Source organism: Lissotriton helveticus (assembly GCF_964261635.1).
Source record: "Lissotriton helveticus chromosome 1_1 unlocalized genomic scaffold, aLisHel1.1 SUPER_1_unloc_57, whole genome shotgun sequence".
NCBI classification, from domain to species: domain Eukaryota; kingdom Metazoa; phylum Chordata; class Amphibia; order Caudata; family Salamandridae; genus Lissotriton; species Lissotriton helveticus.
This window is the reverse complement of record NW_027611700.1, coordinates 230,197-248,795: the sequence shown is the minus strand read 5'-3', so window position 1 is coordinate 248,795 and position 18,599 is coordinate 230,197. Positions and strand designations below refer to the sequence as shown.

General features: G+C 51.0%; 1 long non-coding RNA gene across 1 annotated transcript in view; it reads left to right on the top strand.

The window, feature by feature from the left end:
- The first annotated feature begins 895 nt into the window (after positions 1-895).
- Positions 896-18,599, top strand: part of LOC144806254 (uncharacterized) — a 62,005-nt gene continuing 44,301 nt past the window's right edge. The window contains exon 1 of the long non-coding RNA XR_013605743.1: positions 896-1,042. This is a non-coding gene — a long non-coding RNA (uncharacterized LOC144806254). The remainder of the gene's footprint in view (positions 1,043-18,599) is intronic.

Genomic DNA, 18,599 nt, shown 5'->3' with positions numbered 1-18,599 from the left:
ACACACACACACAGGTGTGCAGCTCTGGTCCCTGCTCTGGCTCAGAGAAGCCAGTCTCATGCACAGACCTCAATGCACAAGAAACAAAACAGAAACAAAAACTAAAATTTTAAAGAGCTAAGGATGCGTGAGATTACACTGAATTAAATCCCCTCGAGTGACATTTCTCAAAAGTAGTCGAAGATGGACCCTGCTTGGTGTTTGCTTAAGAAACCAGGAAGTAGAAGTGTCCCGACTGTGAGTGTCTTAGCACCCACGTCTGTGTCTTTGCCAGCGCCAATGCTTGTTTCTCATACGAGACCCTGTCATGGACTCAAACACCCATGTCTGTGTCTTTGCAGGCGCCAATGCTTGTTTCCTATAGTACCCATGTCTGTGTGGTTATAGGAGCCAATGCTTGTTTCCCATAACACCCATGTCTTTGTGTTTGCCGGCGCCAATGCTTGTTTCCAATAACACCCATGTTTGTGTGTTTACAGGCGGCAATGCTTGTTTCCCATAACACCCATGTCTGTGTATTTACAGGTGCCAATGCTTGCTTCCCATAACACCCATGTTTGTGTGTTTACAGGCGGCAATGCTTGTTTCCCATAACATCCATGTCTGTGTGTTTACAGGAGCCAATGCTTGTTTCCCATAACACCCATGTCTGTGTCTTTACAGGAGCCAATGCTTGTTTCCCATAACACCCATGTCTGTGTGTTTACAGGCGCCAATGCTTGTTTCCCTGCTGGAGGCGGCGGTTCCGTCAGCGGCCACCAGAGGGTCTGCTGATGAATCCGCTGAGCTGCACATTGGATGAAAGGAGAAGGGTTTCCTCTTCCGGGTCAGCGGCGGCAGAGACAGCACCAGCAGCAAATGCTGACATCACTTCTTACCTCTCTCTCAGGAGGAAGGAGCCCTGTCTGGTGAGCAGCTACCTTCATCTGCAGATCCCCCCTCAGACCCCTGATCTGCCCTCCTCAGACCCCAGATCTGCCCCTCCCCCCGGCCCCCAGGAGGAGGAGAGAGCCTGGACACGTCTGCACAGGTCTCTGCTCAGGTAGGAGATTGTCAGCACCTTCTGCTGTGTTTGTAGAAATAGACTGAATAATCCTGGAGGGAATCTCTGCAGGAGCCGGGCTGAGTTGGGCTCTTCTATCCGGGGGCCCCTGGGGCTGAGCTGGGCTCTTCTATCCGGGGCCCCTGGGGCTGATCACGGCCCTTCTATCCGGAGGCCCCTGGGGCTGAGCTGGGCTCTTCTATCCGGGGGTCCTGGGGCTGAGCTGGGCTCTTCTATCCGGGGCCCCTGGGGCTGAGCTGGGCTCTTCTATCTGGGGCCCCAGGGGCTGAGCTGGGCTCTTCTATCCGGAGGCCCCTGGGGCTGAGCTGGGCTCTTCTATCCGGGGGCCCCTGGAGCTGAGCTAGGCTCTTATATCTGGGGACCCCGGGGCTGAGGTGGGCTCTTCTATCCAGGGGCCCCTGGGGCTGACCTGGGCTCTTCTATCCGGGGGCCTGGGGCTGAGCTGGGCTCTTCTATCCGGGGGGCCCCTGGGGCTGAGCTAGGCTCTTTTATCCAGGGGCCCCTGGGGCTGAGCTGGGCTCTTCTATCCGGGGGCCCCTGGGGCTGAGCTGGGCTCTTCTATCTGGGGGCCCTGGGGCTGAGCTCGGCTCTTATATCTGGGGACCCCGGGGCTGAGGTGGGCTCTTCTATCCGGGGCCCCTGGGGTTGAGCTGGGGATATCTATCTGGGGGCCTCTGGGGCTGTGCTAGGCTCCTCTATCCAGGGGCCCTGGTGGGCTGAGCTGGGCTCTTCTATCCGGGGGCCCTGGGGCTGAGCTGGGCTCTTCTATTCGGGGGTCCTGGGGCTGAGCTGGTCTCTTCTATCCGGGGGCCCCTGGGGCTGAGATGGGCTCGTCTATCCGGACGCCTCTGGGGCTGAGCTAGGCTCTTCTATCCGGGGCCCTGGGGATGAGATGGGCTCTTCTATCCGGAGCCCCTGGGGCTGAGCTGGGCTCTTCTATCCAGGTCCCTGAGGTGGAGCTGGGCTCTTCTATCCGGGGCCCCTGGGGTTGAGCTGGGCTCTTGTATCCAGGGGCCCCTGGGGCTGAGCTTGGCTCTTCTATCCCGAGGCCCCTGGGGCTGAGCTGGGCTCTTCTATCTGGGGGCCCCTGGGGCTGAGCTGGGTTCTTCTATCCGGGGGCCTTGGGGCTGAGCTGCGCTCTTTTATCCGGGGCCCCTGGGGCGGAGGTGAGCTCTTCTATCTCGGGCCCCTGGGGCTGAGTTGGACTCTTCTATCCGGGGGCCCCTGGGGCTGAGCTCGGTTCTTCTATCTGGGGGCCCTGGGGCTGAGCTGGGCTCTTCTATCTGGGGGGCCCCTGGGGCTGAGCTGGGCTCTTCTATCCGGGGCCCCTGGGGCTGAGCAGGGCCCTTCTATCCGGGGGCCCCTGGGGCTGAGCTGGGCTCTTTTATCTGGGGGCTGAGCTGGGCACTTCTATCAGGGGGGGGCCCTGGGGCTGAGCTGAGCTGGGCTCTTCTATCCGGGGGCCCCTCGGGCTGATCTGGGCCCTTCTATCCGGAGGCCCCTGGGGCTGAGCTGGACTCTTCTATCTGGGGGCCCTGGGGCTGAGCTGAGCTGGGCTTTTCTATCCGGGGGCCACTGGGGCTGATCTGGGCCCTTCTATTCAGAGGCCCCTGGGGCTGAGCTGGACTCTTCTATCTGGGGGCCCTGGGGCTGAGCTGGGCTCTTCTATCCGGGGGGCCCCTGGGGCTGAGCTAGGCTTTTCTATCCCGGGGCCCCTGGGGCTGAGCTGGGCTCTTCTATCCGAGGGTCCTGGGGCTGAGCTGGGCTCTTCTATCCGGGGGGCAACTGGGGCTGAGCTGGGCTCTTCTATCCGGGGGGGGCCTGGGGCTGAGCTAGGCTTTTCTATCCCGGGGCCCCTGGGGCTGAGCTGGGCTCTTCTATCCGGGGCCCCTGGGGCTGAGCTCAGCTCTTATATCTGGGGGCCCTGGGGCTGAGCTTGGCTCTTCTATCCGGGGACCTCGGGTCTGAGATGTGGTCTTTTTTTCCGGGCTGTTCTTGCCTTAGTACAGAGGTCTTCAAACTTTGCTGCGCTGAGCCCCCTAAGCAAACTATTTTGAACTTGGGCCCCCCCTTTCAAAAATTTATGAAAAGAACTGCAGGAGCTGGAACCACAGGGAGAAGCACAGAGGTTTGAGACAGTTTATGGGGTACTTTTTCTGTAGCTCCTAATGTACAGTAATATGAGACTTATAAGAGAGTAAATGCTTGAACCAAAAACAGAATATGATCAACAAACACTGCTCCCCAAAATTGGGAGAGTTGTGAGCTTCACACACTCATCAGCCCCAATGCAACACCACTTGCTTCACTAATGATAGCTTCTTTCCTGTAGTAGTAGTCTGTCTTGTGTGCCTCTTTCACCCCTTCCCCACCATGCCTAGCCATCACTCCAATCTTAACATAGGCCCTCTATCCCTTTCACACAAAAAATTGTTCCCTCACATTGTCCCCTCTGCAGCAATGGTTCCATTTGCTATCAAGGAATATGAGCCCAAGTGTCTTTTTTGTAAAGACACCCATGCGCTAACAATGGAACACCCCTTTGATGCAAACTATCCAATGTCATTCCTGACTTGCTTTGGATAGTAAATCCCAGTGTAACACTCTGCATCAGGTTTACATTACAAAAGTAAAGCAAACCTGTTGCAAAGCATGAGTAAATCTGGGTCCAAGAGCGTTGCTGCACAGACCTGCATAATGTTTAGGTACAATCCAAGCCAAATCGGGATTAACGCTGGATTGTAAATACCAACACACTTTGCGTCAAGTTTCTGTTAAAAAAAGTAACACAAACCTGATACAAAGTCTTTGTAAATCTGGGCCTAAATCTTTTGCTGCAGCCTGTCTCATGCTGTGTGTAATAAAATTATACAACATTGACACATTCACAGTACTTTCTGGCAAAGACAGGTAGCTTGTAGCACTATAAAAACAAAAGTCACTATTCCCCACTGCACCAAGCTGAAGTGATTGCACTAACCAGCTTAGATTTCATCCTTTTCCACAGAATAACACATCAAACGAGGTACTGAAAAATGTTGTTCCTGGCATGCTAGTAACGGACCTCTTCGCCATTACACTTGTAATCACAGTCCTCATGCTTTTTTATGGCCTTTGGCTGCATGCAAATGATAGCGTAGAACAGGACAAATAAACAAGTTCGCGCTTCCAGGCCATCTCTATTTACAAGATTTACAAGTCTTTACGGAGACATTGGCGCCCCCCCCCCTGGGAATGCATCCACGGAGCCCCAGGGGGGCGAGCCCCCCAGTTTGAAGACCTCTGCCTTAGTACATCAGGTAGTGCCATGGGTAGTACGATTGATACTTCTTTTCATTCATAGATCTAGGGCTGGTGCAGCCTTGTACTCATTTGTTCTTGCCTTAGTACATCGGGTAGTACCGCCCATGACGGCGTGCCATGGGTAGTACGGTTGATACTTCATCTCATTCCTAGATCTGGGGCTGGTGCAGCCTTGTACTCATTTGTACTTTCCTTAGTACATCGGGTAGTACCGCCCATGACGGCGTGCCATGGGTAGTACGGTTGATACCTCATCTCATTCCTAGATCTGGGGCTGGTGCAGCCTTGTACTCATTTGTACTTTCCTTAGTACATCGGGTAGTACCGCCCATGACGGCCTGCCATGGGTAGTACGGTTGATACCTCATCTCATTCCTAGATCTAGGGGGGGTGCAGCCTTGTACTCATTTGTTCTTGCCTTAGTACATCAGGTAGTACCGCCCATGACGGCGTGCCATGGGTAGTACGATTGATACTTCATCTCATTCATAGATCTAGGGAGGGTGCAGCCTTGTACTCATTTGTTCTTGCCTCAGTACATCGGGTAGTACCGCCCATGACGGCGTGCCATGGGTAGTACGGTTGATACCTCATCTCATTCCTAGATCTGGGGCTGGTGCAGCCTTGTACTCATTTGTACTTTCCTTAGTACATCGGGTAGTACCGCCCATGACGGCGTGCCATGGGTAGTACGGTTGATACCTCATCTCATTCCTAGATCTAGGGGGGGTGCAGCCTTGTACTCATTTGTTCTTGCCTTAGTACATCAGGTAGTACCGCCCATGACGGCGTGCCATGGGTAGTACGATTGATACTTCATCTCATTCATAGATCTAGGGAGGGTGCAGCCTTGTACTCATTTGTTCTTGCCTCAGTACATCGGGTAGTACCGCCCATGACGGCGTGCCATGGGTAGTACGGTTGATACTTCATCTCATTCCTAGATCTGGGGCTGGTGCAGCCTTGTACTCATTTGTACTTTCCTTAGTACATCGGGTAGTACCGCCCATGACGGCGTGCCATGGGTAGTACGGTTGATACCTCATCTCATTCCTAGATCTAGGGGGGGTGCAGCCTTGTACTCATTTGTTCTTGCCTTAGTACATCGGGTAGTACCGCCCATGACGGCGTGCCATGGGTAGTACGGTTGATACTTCATCTCATTCCTAGATCTAGGGAGGGTGCAGCCTTGTACTCATTTGTTCTTGCCTCAGTACATCGGGTAGTACCGCCCATGACGGCGTGCCATGGGTAGTACGGTTGATACTTCATCTCATTCCTAGATCTGGGGCTGGTGCAGCCTTGTACTCATTTGTACTTTCCTTAGTACATCGGGTAGTACCGCCCATGACGGCGTGCCATGTGTAGTACAGTTGATACCTCATCTCATTCCTAGATCTAGGGGGGGTGCAGCCTTGTACTCATTTGTTCTTGCCTCAGTACATCGGGTAGTACCGCCCATGACGGCGTGCCATGGGTAGTACGGTTGATACTTCATCTCATTCCTAGATCTGGGGCTGGTGCAGCCTGGTACTCATTTGTTCTTGCCTTAGTACATCGGGTAGTACCGCCCATGACGGCGTGCCATGGGTAGTACGATTGATACTTCATCTCATTCATAGATCTAGGGAGGGTGCAGCCTTGTACTCATTTGTTCTTGCCTCAGTACATCGGGTAGTACCGCCCATGACGGCGTGCCATGGGTAGTACGGTTGATACCTCATCTCATTCCTAGATCTAGGGGGGGTGCAGCCTTGTACTCATTTGTTCTTGCCTTAGTACATCGGGTAGTACCGCCCATGACGGCGTGCCATGGGTAGTACGGTTGATACTTCATCTCATTCCTAGATCTAGGGAGGGTGCAGCCTTGTACTCATTTGTTCTTGCCTCAGTACATCGGGTAGTACCGCCCATGACGGCGTGCCATGGGTAGTACGGTTGATACTTCATCTCATTCCTAGATCTGGGGCTGGTGCAGCCTTGTACTCATTTGTACTTTCCTTAGTACATCGGGTAGTACCGCCCATGACGGCGTGCCATGTGTAGTACAGTTGATACCTCATCTCATTCCTAGATCTAGGGGGGGTGCAGCCTTGTACTCATTTGTTCTTGCCTCAGTACATCGGGTAGTACCGCCCATGACGGCGTGCCATGGGTAGTACGGTTGATACTTCATCTCATTCCTAGATCTGGGGCTGGTGCAGCCTGGTACTCATTTGTTCTTGCCTTAGTACATCGGGTAGTACCGCCCATGACGGCGTGCCATGGGTAGTACGATTGATACTTCATCTCATTCATAGATCTAGGGAGGGTGCAGCCTTGTACTCATTTGTTCTTGCCTCAGTACATCGGGTAGTACCGCCCATGACGGCGTGCCATGGGTAGTACGGTTGATACCTCATCTCATTCCTAGATCTAGGGGGGGTGCAGCCTTGTACTCATTTGTTCTTGCCTTAGTACATCGGGTAGTACCGCCCATGACGGCGTGCCATGGGTAGTACGGTTGATACTTCATCTCATTCCTAGATCTAGGGAGGGTGCAGCCTTGTACTCATTTGTTCTTGCCTCAGTACATCGGGTAGTACCGCCCATGACGGCGTGCCATGGGTAGTACGGTTGATACTTCATCTCATTCCTAGATCTGGGGCTGGTGCAGCCTTGTACTCATTTGTACTTTCCTTAGTACATCGGGTAGTACCGCCCATGACGGCGTGCCATGTGTAGTACAGTTGATACCTCATCTCATTCCTAGATCTAGGGGGGGTGCAGCCTTGTACTCATTTGTTCTTGCCTTAGTACATCGGGTAGTACCGCCCATGACGGCGTGCCATGGGTAGTACGGTTGATACTTCATCTCATTCCTAGATCTAGGGAGGGTGCAGCCTTGTACTCATTTGTTCTTGCCTCAGTACATCGGGTAGTACCGCCCATGACGGCGTGCCATGGGTAGTACGGTTGATACTTCATCTCATTCCTAGATCTGGGGCTGGTGCAGCCTTGTACTCATTTGTACTTTCCTTAGTACATCGGGTAGTACCGCCCATGACGGCGTGCCATGTGTAGTACAGTTGATACCTCATCTCATTCCTAGATCTAGGGCTGGTGCAGCCTTGTACTCATTTGTTCTTGCCTTAGTACATCAGGTAGTACCGCCAATGAGGGCGTGCCATGGGTAGTATGGTTAATACTTCATCTCATTCCTAGATCTGGGGCTGGTGCAGCCTGGTACTCATTTGTTCTTGCCTTAGTACATCGGGTAGTACCGCCCATGACGGCGTGCCATGGGTAGTACGATTGATACCTCATCTCATTCCTAGATCTAGGGGGGGTGCAGCCTTGTACTCATTTGTTCTTGCCTTAGTACATCGGGTAGTACCGCCCATGACGGCGTGCCATGGGTAGTACGGTTGATACTTCATCTCATTCCTAGATCTAGGGAGGGTGCAGCCTTGTACTCATTTGTTCTTGCCTCAGTACATCGGGTAGTACCGCCCATGACGGCGTGCCATGGGTAGTACGGTTGATACTTCATCTCATTCCTAGATCTGGGGCTGGTGCAGCCTTGTACTCATTTGTACTTTCCTTAGTACATCGGGTAGTACCGCCCATGACGGCGTGCCATGTGTAGTACAGTTGATACCTCATCTCATTCCTAGATCTAGGGGGGGTGCAGCCTTGTACTCATTTGTTCTTGCCTTAGTACATCGGGTAGTACCGCCCATGACGGCGTGCCATGGGTAGTACGGTTGATACTTCATCTCATTCCTAGATCTAGGGAGGGTGCAGCCTTGTACTCATTTGTTCTTGCCTCAGTACATCGGGTAGTACCGCCCATGACGGCGTGCCATGGGTAGTACGGTTGATACTTCATCTCATTCCTAGATCTGGGGCTGGTGCAGCCTTGTACTCATTTGTACTTTCCTTAGTACATCGGGTAGTACCGCCCATGACGGCGTGCCATGTGTAGTACAGTTGATACCTCATCTCATTCCTAGATCTAGGGCTGGTGCAGCCTTGTACTCATTTGTTCTTGCCTTAGTACATCAGGTAGTACCGCCAATGAGGGCGTGCCATGGGTAGTATGGTTAATACTTCATCTCATTCCTAGATCTGGGGCTGGTGCAGCCTGGTACTCATTTGTTCTTGCCTTAGTACATCGGGTAGTACCGCCCATGACGGCGTGCCATGGGTAGTACGGTTGATACTTCATCTCATTCCTAGATCTAGGGAGGGTGCAGCCTTGTACTCATTTGTTCTTGCCTTAGTACATCGGGTAGTACCGCCCATGACGGCGTGCCATGGGTAGTACGATTGATACTTCATCTCATTCATAGATCTAGGGAGGGTGCAGCCTTGTACTCATTTGTTCTTGCCTCAGTACATCGGGTAGTACCGCCCATGACGGCGTGCCATGGGTAGTACGGTTGATACCTCATCTCATTCCTAGATCTAGGGGGGGTGCAGCCTTGTACTCATTTGTTCTTGCCTTAGTACATCGGGTAGTACCGCCCATGACGGCGTGCCATGGGTAGTACGGTTGATACTTCATCTCATTCCTAGATCTAGGGAGGGTGCAGCCTTGTACTCATTTGTTCTTGCCTCAGTACATCGGGTAGTACCGCCCATGACGGCGTGCCATGGGTAGTACGGTTGATACTTCATCTCATTCCTAGATCTGGGGCTGGTGCAGCCTTGTACTCATTTGTACTTTCCTTAGTACATCGGGTAGTACCGCCCATGACGGCGTGCCATGTGTAGTACAGTTGATACCTCATCTCATTCCTAGATCTAGGGCTGGTGCAGCCTTGTACTCATTTGTTCTTGCCTTAGTACATCAGGTAGTACCGCCAATGAGGGCGTGCCATGGGTAGTATGGTTAATACTTCATCTCATTCCTAGATCTGGGGCTGGTGCAGCCTGGTACTCATTTGTTCTTGCCTTAGTACATCGGGTAGTACCGCCCATGACGGCGTGCCATGGGTAGTACGGTTGATACTTCATCTCATTCCTAGATCTAGGGAGGGTGCAGCCTTGTACTCATTTGTTCTTGCCTTAGTACATCGGGTAGTACCGCCCATGACGGCGTGCCATGGGTAGTACGATTGATACTTCATCTCATTCATAGATCTAGGGAGGGTGCAGCCTTGTACTCATTTGTTCTTGCCTCAGTACATCGGGTAGTACCGCCCATGACGGCGTGCCATGGGTAGTACGGTTGATACCTCATCTCATTCCTAGATCTAGGGGGGGTGCAGCCTTGTACTCATTTGTTCTTGCCTTAGTACATCGGGTAGTACCGCCCATGACGGCGTGCCATGGGTAGTACGGTTGATACTTCATCTCATTCCTAGATCTAGGGAGGGTGCAGCCTTGTACTCATTTGTTCTTGCCTTAGTACATCGGGTAGTACCGCCCATGACGGCGTGCCATGGGTAGTACGATTGATACTTCATCTCATTCATAGATCTAGGGAGGGTGCAGCCTTGTACTCATTTGTTCTTGCCTCAGTACATCGGGTAGTACCGCCCATGACGGCGTGCCATGGGTAGTACGGTTGATACTTCATCTCATTCCTAGATCTGGGGCTGGTGCAGCCTTGTACTCATTTGTACTTTCCTTAGTACATCGGGTAGTACCGCCCATGACGGCGTGCCATGTGTAGTACAGTTGATACCTCATCTCATTCCTAGATCTAGGGCTGGTGCAGCCTTGTACTCATTTGTTCTTGCCTTAGTACATCAGGTAGTACCGCCAATGAGGGCGTGCCATGGGTAGTATGGTTAATACTTCATCTCATTCCTAGATCTGGGGCTGGTGCAGCCTTGTACTCATTTGTTCTTGCCTTAGTACATCGGGTAGTACCGCCCATGACGGCGTGCCATGGGTAGTACGGTTGATACTTCATCTCATTCCTAGATCTAGGGAGGGTGCAGCCTTGTACTCATTTGTTCTTGCCTTAGTACATCGGGTAGTACCGCCCATGACGGCGTGCCATGGGTAGTATGGTTGATACTTCATCTCATTCCTAGATCTAGGGAGGGTGCAGCCTTGTACTCATTTGTACTTTCCTTAGTACATCGGGTAGTACCGCCAATGACGGCGCGCCATGGGTAGTACGGTTGATGCTTCATCTCATTCCTAGATCTAGGGAGGGTGCAGCCTTGGACTCATTTGTACTTTCCTTAGTACATCGGGTGTACCGTCAATGACGGCGTGCCATAGGTAGTACGATTGATACTTCATCTCATTCCTAGATCTAGGGAGGGTGCAGCCTTGTACTCATTTGTACTTTCCTTAGTTCATCAGGTAGTACCACCAATGACGTCGTGCCATGGGTAGTACGGTTGATACCTCATCTCATTCCTAGATCTAGGGAGGGTGCAGCCTTGTACTCATTTGTACTTTCCTTAGTACATCAGATAGTACCACCAATGAGGGTGTGCCATACGTAGCAGTGTAGATACTTTCCCAGGTGTTGTACGCCTCTGAAGATGGCACCATTCCAAGGGGACGTCTCATCGCCACAATGCTGCTCCTCTGGTTGGTGTTGCAAGCGATCCAGAAGGCAGTTTTGTTGCTTTTTACGGGCACTTTGCCCGTAGTGGCGCTTATAGTCCGAGGACAGATTGCTTGTATGGAACCCTGTGTCTGTGGTACAGGTCCCACTCGACCCGCTCTGCCTGCTTTGTTCTGCAATACATACTGTCTGAGCAACCTATACAGGACACTGTGTGTACAGAGCCAGTACGGTATCAGGTGACCCCACTTTAGGGAACCCTGTCTGACATTCTGAGGTATGTGGGGGCTAAGTGACCAACAAACCAATCTTATGAACTGGAAGGGTGAAATGGTCCACAAGGGTCGTGATATGCTTGGGGCTGAGTAGGAACGGCTGCATCTCTGTAGGAGTGGAAAGCGTAGTACCGGCATCTATAGGACCAAAGTTCACCCATGAATAAAACATTTCAAAGGCATACACTGCATGTGCATGTACAACACATGTTACTGCCCCCCTGTGCTCAGGGTTGCCTATGTCTTCACAATGTTGTGTAACTTCTGCCCTGTAATTGACTCCGATCAAACCAGGAGCTTCATGTTTAAAGAACCATTTCAACTAACGAAAGATCCAATGTGCAAATACCACAGATTTGTTTGGATTAGTAGTTTTGTGCTGAAAAATTCCCCTAATTGTTCGCTCTGGAAAAAAAATCTACCTGAAATGTTTGTTAACTGCTCACATTGACCCCTTAAATGCTGGCCCTTCTCTCTCCCCTCCCCCACGTGCTGAGCACTTTCTTTTAACGTATTTTGGGTAGTTTGTGCTTAGGGTACATAACTTTTTTTCACAAAAGGTACCCATGGCAAATTTGGCACCCTCTTATGTCTAACATCCAGGGGATTGTAAAGGTACCCAGGGTTTTTGGATTCCCCTGGAGGGGACCCAGAAAATAGGCAAAATAGGGAAAAAGTGCTCCAGAGAAAGTTTTTTTCCTATAAATGTCATCATCGAACATTTTCTGTGCTAAGGTCACCATCTTCCCAGCTTGTAGGGACAAAAACAATTTTTTTTACAACAGTTGTAGCCCATTTTGCCTATTTTTTGTGCTCTCAACTTTCTTCCAGTTTTTGGTGGAATCCACTATGAAACCCAGGGGGGATCCAGGAAAGCTGCAGATTTATGAAAGTAGACAAAATCCAGAATTCAGAAAGGGGTTATATGTGTACATCCCTCAAGATTTTCCCAAAGATGTTGAGTGTTGAAATAACAAAATATTGAAAATGAGTAGGACAAAAATGCTGTTTGTTACAACATTTTCATCTGTGAATTTCTGTCACACTGGCCAATTTACAAAACTGTTATTTGTACATCTCTAAATTTGAGGGTGCCCATACTAGAATATGATTCAGAGGACGAGTCTGGCTGAGGTGTTCTGGTTGGTCTGGAGTTTGTGTAGCAGGGTTTTGTTGATTCCGGCATCGAGGGCGTTGCCGTAGTCCGGTCTGCGCGTTATGAGTGCATGGGTGACGGTCTTTTTGCATTCTGTGAGGATCCACGTTAAGGTCTTGCAGAGGATGTGGAGGGAGTTGAAGCATGTTGAGGTGATTGCGTTGATCTGGCGGGTCAAGGTTTGCTGTCTAATACGATCCTGACATTCTTGGCATGGGTGGTGAGGGTAGATGTTCGTCCTATCTTTAGTAGCCACCAGGTGGAGTCCCACGCTGATGTGCTTTTCCCGAAGATCACGGTTTAAGTCTGTCAGTGTTTTAGACAGTTGATCTTCATCCATTGGGCAATTCCAGTCACACAGGAATAAAACTTCATCCGGGTACTGGGCGTATTGGCCATGAGAGACAGTTGTGTGTCAGGATAGGAGAGGGCGTTGATGTTATGAGAGTGGATGATTCTAGCTAAAGGGATCATGAATGCATTGAAGAGGGTCGGGCTCCAGGAAGATCTGCGTGGAACTCAGCAGACAAGGCCACCGAAATGCAACGTGTACGGTGACAAGATGACTGACTTGGTTCTTCCAGTCAGGAAGAAGCAGATCCATTGGAGTGCGTCTCGTTGGATTCTGATCTGGAGGCGTTGGATAAGGATGCTCGACAAGGGGGAAACAGTGGCCCTCATCCTCCTGGACCTCTCCGCTGCGTTCGACACGGTCTGCCACCGCACCCTAGTCCAGCGCCTCAGCAACATCGGTATCCAAGAGAAGGCACTGGAGTGGATCATCTCGTTCCTCGCCGAAAGAACACAAAGAGTCCGCCTCCCCCCGTTTCGCTCCGAGGCCACCGAATTCATCTGCGGCGTCCCGCAAGGATCTTCACTCAGCCCCACCCTCTTCAACATCTACATGAAACCTCTCGCAGCCATCGACCGCCAGCACAACCTCAACATCATCTCTTACGCCGACGACACCCAGCTGATCCTCTCCCTCACCAGAGACCCCGACACCGCCAGAACCTGCCTACACGAAGGGATGAAAGACGTCGCCGAGTGGATGAAGGACAGCCGCCTGAAACTGAACTCGGACAAGACGGAAGTCCTCATCCTGGGATCTTCGCCCTCCGCCTGGGACGACTCCTGGTGGCCCCCAGCCCTGGGCACCGCACCCAAGCCAACCGACCACGCACGCAACCTGGGCTTCATCCTGGACCCCTCCCTCTCGATGACCAGACAAGTCAACGCCGTCTCCTCATCGTGCTTCAACACCCTGCGTATGCTTCGCAAGATCTTCCGCTGGATCCCGACCGAGACCAGGAAGACTGTCACCCAGGCACTCGTCACCAGCCGACTGGACTACGGAAACGCCCTCTACGCCGGAACCACAGCCAAGCTACAGAAAAGACTCCAGCGCATCCAGAGCGCCTCCGCCCGACTCATCCTGGATGTCCCCCGACGCAGCCACATCTCCAGCCACCTGAGGAACCTGCACTGGCTCCCCGTCGACAAGAGGATCACGTTCCGGCTCCTCACCCACGCACACAAGTCTCTCCACGACCTGGGCCCCAAGTACCTCAACGACCGCCTGACCTTCTACACGCCCACCCGCCAGCTACGGTCCACCAGCCTCGCCCTCGCAGCCGTACCACGCATCCAAAGAGCCACCGCCGGAGGAAGATCCTTCTCTTACCTGGCTGCCAAGACTTGGAACTCCCTCCCCATCCACCTTCGGCTGACCCAGGACCATCTCGCCTTCAGGAAACAACTCAAGACCTGGCTGTTCGAGCAGTAGCATACCCCTCCCCCAAGCGCCTTGAGACCCTCCCGGGTGAGTAGTGCGCTATACAAATGGCATGATTGATTGATTGATTGATTGATGGGGTGGGAGACTGTCTCAAACTCTACAGAGAGGACCAGGAGAATGAGATCACCATGTCTCTTGTGTCCAGAGTCATGCGGATGTCATCCATGGCGGGGATGTGGACAGTTTCCCAGCTGTGGTTGGGGCTCAAACCAGACTGAGTAGTTTTGAGGAGCTCGTGGTCCTTGAGGTATTCTACAAAGTGTCTGTTGACCATTTTCTCCAGGACGTAAACCGAGAATGGTAGCAGGGGGATCGGCCTGTGGTTGGTGAGCGTTTACGGGTTTGAGGGGGTTTCTTCAGCAGTGGGAGGACAGTGGTGTCTTTCTCTCAATCAGTTCTTCCTCGGGGTCTGTAGTAAGATCGAGAGATCCACCCCTAGGCACCACCAACTCTGAATGCTGTATTAGCGCAGAGTATTGGAGTGGCCAGGCAAGGGAAAGGGGTTTAGGAGATAGGAACTGCGAGGAGCGAGATTTAAAAAAGAGAACACACATAATATTCAGATGGAACTTGAGTTTTGAGTTCCCCATAAAACTTCCCCCGCTTTTGAAGGATTAGGTTTTTTACCCTGTTTGGTGAACTTAGAACAACTCTCTCTCTCTCTCTATTCTGCTTTTTCGAGGGTTTCTGCTCTATACTGGCTCTCTTAAACTTAGGCTGTAAGATAAAGGTGATAAGGTGAAGTCACTTGTTCAACGCTAACCTTTTAACACCTTAGCTGCACCCGATTCTAGACACTGCTACAAGGATACATTCCGCAAAGAGTTTCATTAAACATTTCTCTCCCTCTTCTTCAATATTTCAATGCCCCAGGTTAAGTCATCTGGCTGAGAAAGATAGTTATATGAACTGAACAATAATATTCATGAATCATGTTCTTTACTCCTCAGTCAAACGGATTTGTCTCTATGGAGCTGCCTTCCCTGGAATTGTTTCGACTAATAATGATCTTTAGTGGTAGCACAAGAAATTAGGTTACATTTAGTCTCTTACTTCGAGTAAGAACCAAAACTATGACGAGGCTTGAAACGCCAAGGAATCAGCTCTCTCTGACTCTCTCAGCCCTCACTAGGGGGGCATCCTCTCTGTCCCAAGTGAAGGCTGGATCACTCACAGTGTGAGCGTACTCACCACCAAAGAGCTCAGCTGAAGAAACGTTGGCCAACAAACTCCGTCAACAAAACTGAGTAATCCTGTTTATCGCGGGAGCTTAGGAAAGAAGGGGTTACTCCGATCATTTCCTGGAGTAGTAATTGTAAGTGGGAGCACTGTTCCAATCCTTGTCAGTGAGGCTGTTCTTGTTTTTGCGGGCTGGTCCGGTGGGGTTGTGTGTGTTGGACCAGGATGCTGAACTTGATGAGGGCTTGGTCTGTCCGTTATGGAACCAGTGAAGTTTGTGTGCGGTCCTGGTGGTCTGCAGATGAAAATGCCGCTTAGGGTGAAGTTGGCTGTGATGTTGTGTCTGGAATGGAGTTCTTGTGGATGATGGTGATTCCGCCTCTGAGCTTGTGAAGTCTGTCTTGCCTGGTGATCTTACACCTGGGGGGGTGTGGCTGTGGAGATGCCAGGTGCTGATGCAGGGTTAGCCAGGGTTCTGTGAGGAAAAGTAGGTCAGTGTTTTGTTGTGCAGTAGGTCCCAGATCTTTGTGGCTTGGTTGGTGAGTGAGCGGACGTTGATTAACTTGCATTCGAGTGCGGAGTGTTGTGTGACTAGTTGCGAGACTGTGTGTGTGAGAGAGTGGGGTGTTGGTTGCTGCTGGTGCGGAGGCGGTGAGTGTTGGGTGTGGGTGAAAACTTGCAGGAAGCGCAAAAGAAGGCTCCCTCGATGTTGTGTGGGGAGGTGAGGCACCAGCATGTGGAAGGGTGGCGGAGGGTCACAGTAGGTAGTAGTGGGAATGGACAAGACCAGGGTTCCTGTCACTGGGCATCGTCCATGCAGACTGACTTGCCTTTGGCATGCCTTCAGGGCATATGGCCATGTCTGAACTGGGGTGGCGGAGTGAGCTAAAGAATGATGTTGGATTAAACCCAGATCAGTTGACTGGGGGTGAGTGCTTGCAATGTTCAACACTTCGTCCATCTTCCCCTTTAGTATCGCTTTGTTGGCCCTAAGTTGGCAGAGTATGTCCAGACGTGGGTCCCGTGCTCACTTTGCCACTGAATTCAAGCTAGCCTGGCTGATGACGGATCATTAACCAGAAACTGGTCCTAGGATGCTTGCTTCCGGTCCAGGGAACACATGGCTTGGCAGTTCGGGCTGGACTGTTCCCATGAGGCACAAGGTCAGACTGATTTGCATATGGCCATGTCTGCACTGGGGTGATGGAGTGAGCTAAAGAATGATGATGGACAATGGGCAGATGGATAAGATCCCCTCCCCCTTTAAACTTATATTAAGGAAAGAAACCAGTGGCTGTCTGTGGCATCAGTTGCATGACAGCTACTGCAAGACAGTCCGGCTCAAAACCATCTTTAGTGTTTTTAAAGCATGGAGTGCTTCACGGAGAGCATGTGGCATTGGTAGATTATCATTCCACACAGCCTTAAATAATAATTTTACACTCCAAGAAGTATTGTATGGGAAAATGGAAGAGAGCAGGAGTAAAAAGAATTGGCTGTTTCTTTTCCCAAACTGGTCTTCGATCCTTCGAAGAACTGAAAGAAGATTTTACTTTGAATTGGTGGGAATTTTAAAAATTTCTTCAAATTAGAGATCTTCTTGAACAGAAAGCAGGGGGACAGGTTACATTTGGGAAAGTTTAAATTATTGAAAGGATAATCCAAAATAAAGTAAGCAGCCCTCCCAGATGATATGGAAAAACCGCCAAAAAATGAAAGGTGAAGGTAGGAGTGTCCGACGAGACATTTTTTATGCTCATGAGTTATTGCATACGGTTTTGATATCAGCTAGGTCACAGGCACAGTTTTATAGAAAGTGTTTCTTTTTGTATGATACACCTGACAAAATCTCGAAATGGGGTTGAGGGAAGGGAACATGTTGTCCTCGCTGTGCAGTCTGTAATGCAGAGAGTGTTCATATTTTTGCATCATGTCAGGTTTTGCAGAAATGTTATAAAGATATCACAAAGTTTTTATCAGAGGTGTTAAAAACTGAAATAACACATAGGGGCTGATTCTGATGCGGGTTGGAAAGCATTCCCACCCAGGGCCTGATTCTGATGCGGTTAGGAAGGCCTCCTAATGACATTTGCTCCTTCCAAAAAGTATCGGGAGTGACCCAGTGCCCAATTATAATGCGGTTAGGAACATGTGCTCCCAGTCCAACCAAATCGTATCTGGAGGCATCCGGATGCATCGTACTTGGTCGGTCGGACTCTCCCGATCCGAGTGGGTCAGAAACCATTTCCAACCCGATTCGGTCGAGAAGCATTTCCAACCCGCATCAGAATCAGACCCTGAGTGTGTAATCCTGCTCGGGACTTTTGAGACTAATCGGCGTAGGGCAAGGCATGAACTGATTTTTATTTCTATGGCGGTTTTACGAATGTGTATTGCGGCTGCCTGGTTGGATGCTAATGCACCGACATTACAACAAAGGCTTGGTAGGTAGTTAGCAATGTCTAGAAACAGCCATATATAGGCGAAAAGGGAGGATTCAGTGTAATAAAGGTATGAAAATCTGGGACCCTCTACGTGTCTGGATTCAAACTCAAAGTGGAGATTGAAGATGAGTAAGAATTTGCACTTTATTGAATCTGCACAAATCACATTAGGATAGATCTTCTTTTCCAGGATTATTTTAGTCTTTTGTAGTAAATTCTATTGTCATTCGAAATTTGAGATGGAAGCAGTTTATTACCTTACATGAAATAATGTAAAGAACTTTGGGAAGTAGGTGATGTATTAACTCTTACTCCTGTCTGCGTGGGCGAAGGGTGGGGTGAAAAATGCAAAATGATTATAGGTTCACCTTGTCAAGTGACGCTATTCGATACATTAAAGGGGCTGAAAGATGCGAAATGGATCAGGACATTTCCCTCATTTCTCTCATTCTGAGGTCGGAAAAAACACATGCCTCGTGTGTAGCGCCTCGATTCTGGGGAGTGGGATTAAAGCGCCTCGGTCCAAGCCACAGTCCTGCCCCCAGAGGGCGCCTCTGGGCAGGTCCAGGGGAGCAGTGTCTCTCTTCGGGGCCTGTGCATAGTGCCCTGAGGCTCAGGGTTGAGTCAGAGGCTCTGTCCTTAATGAGAATCCTTCACAGAGAGGCCTGTCCAGAGGAGGGGCAGAGGAGGAGAGGCCTGTGCAGGGGAGCAGAGGAGGTGAGGCCTGTCCAGAGGAGCGGCAGAGGGGGAGAGGCCTGTCCAGGGGAGCAGTGTCTCTCTTCGGGGCCTGTGCAAAGCGCGCCGAGGCTCAGGGCGGAGTCAGAGGCGCTGGATGGGGTGGAATGAACTCTGTGCTCCTCTGTC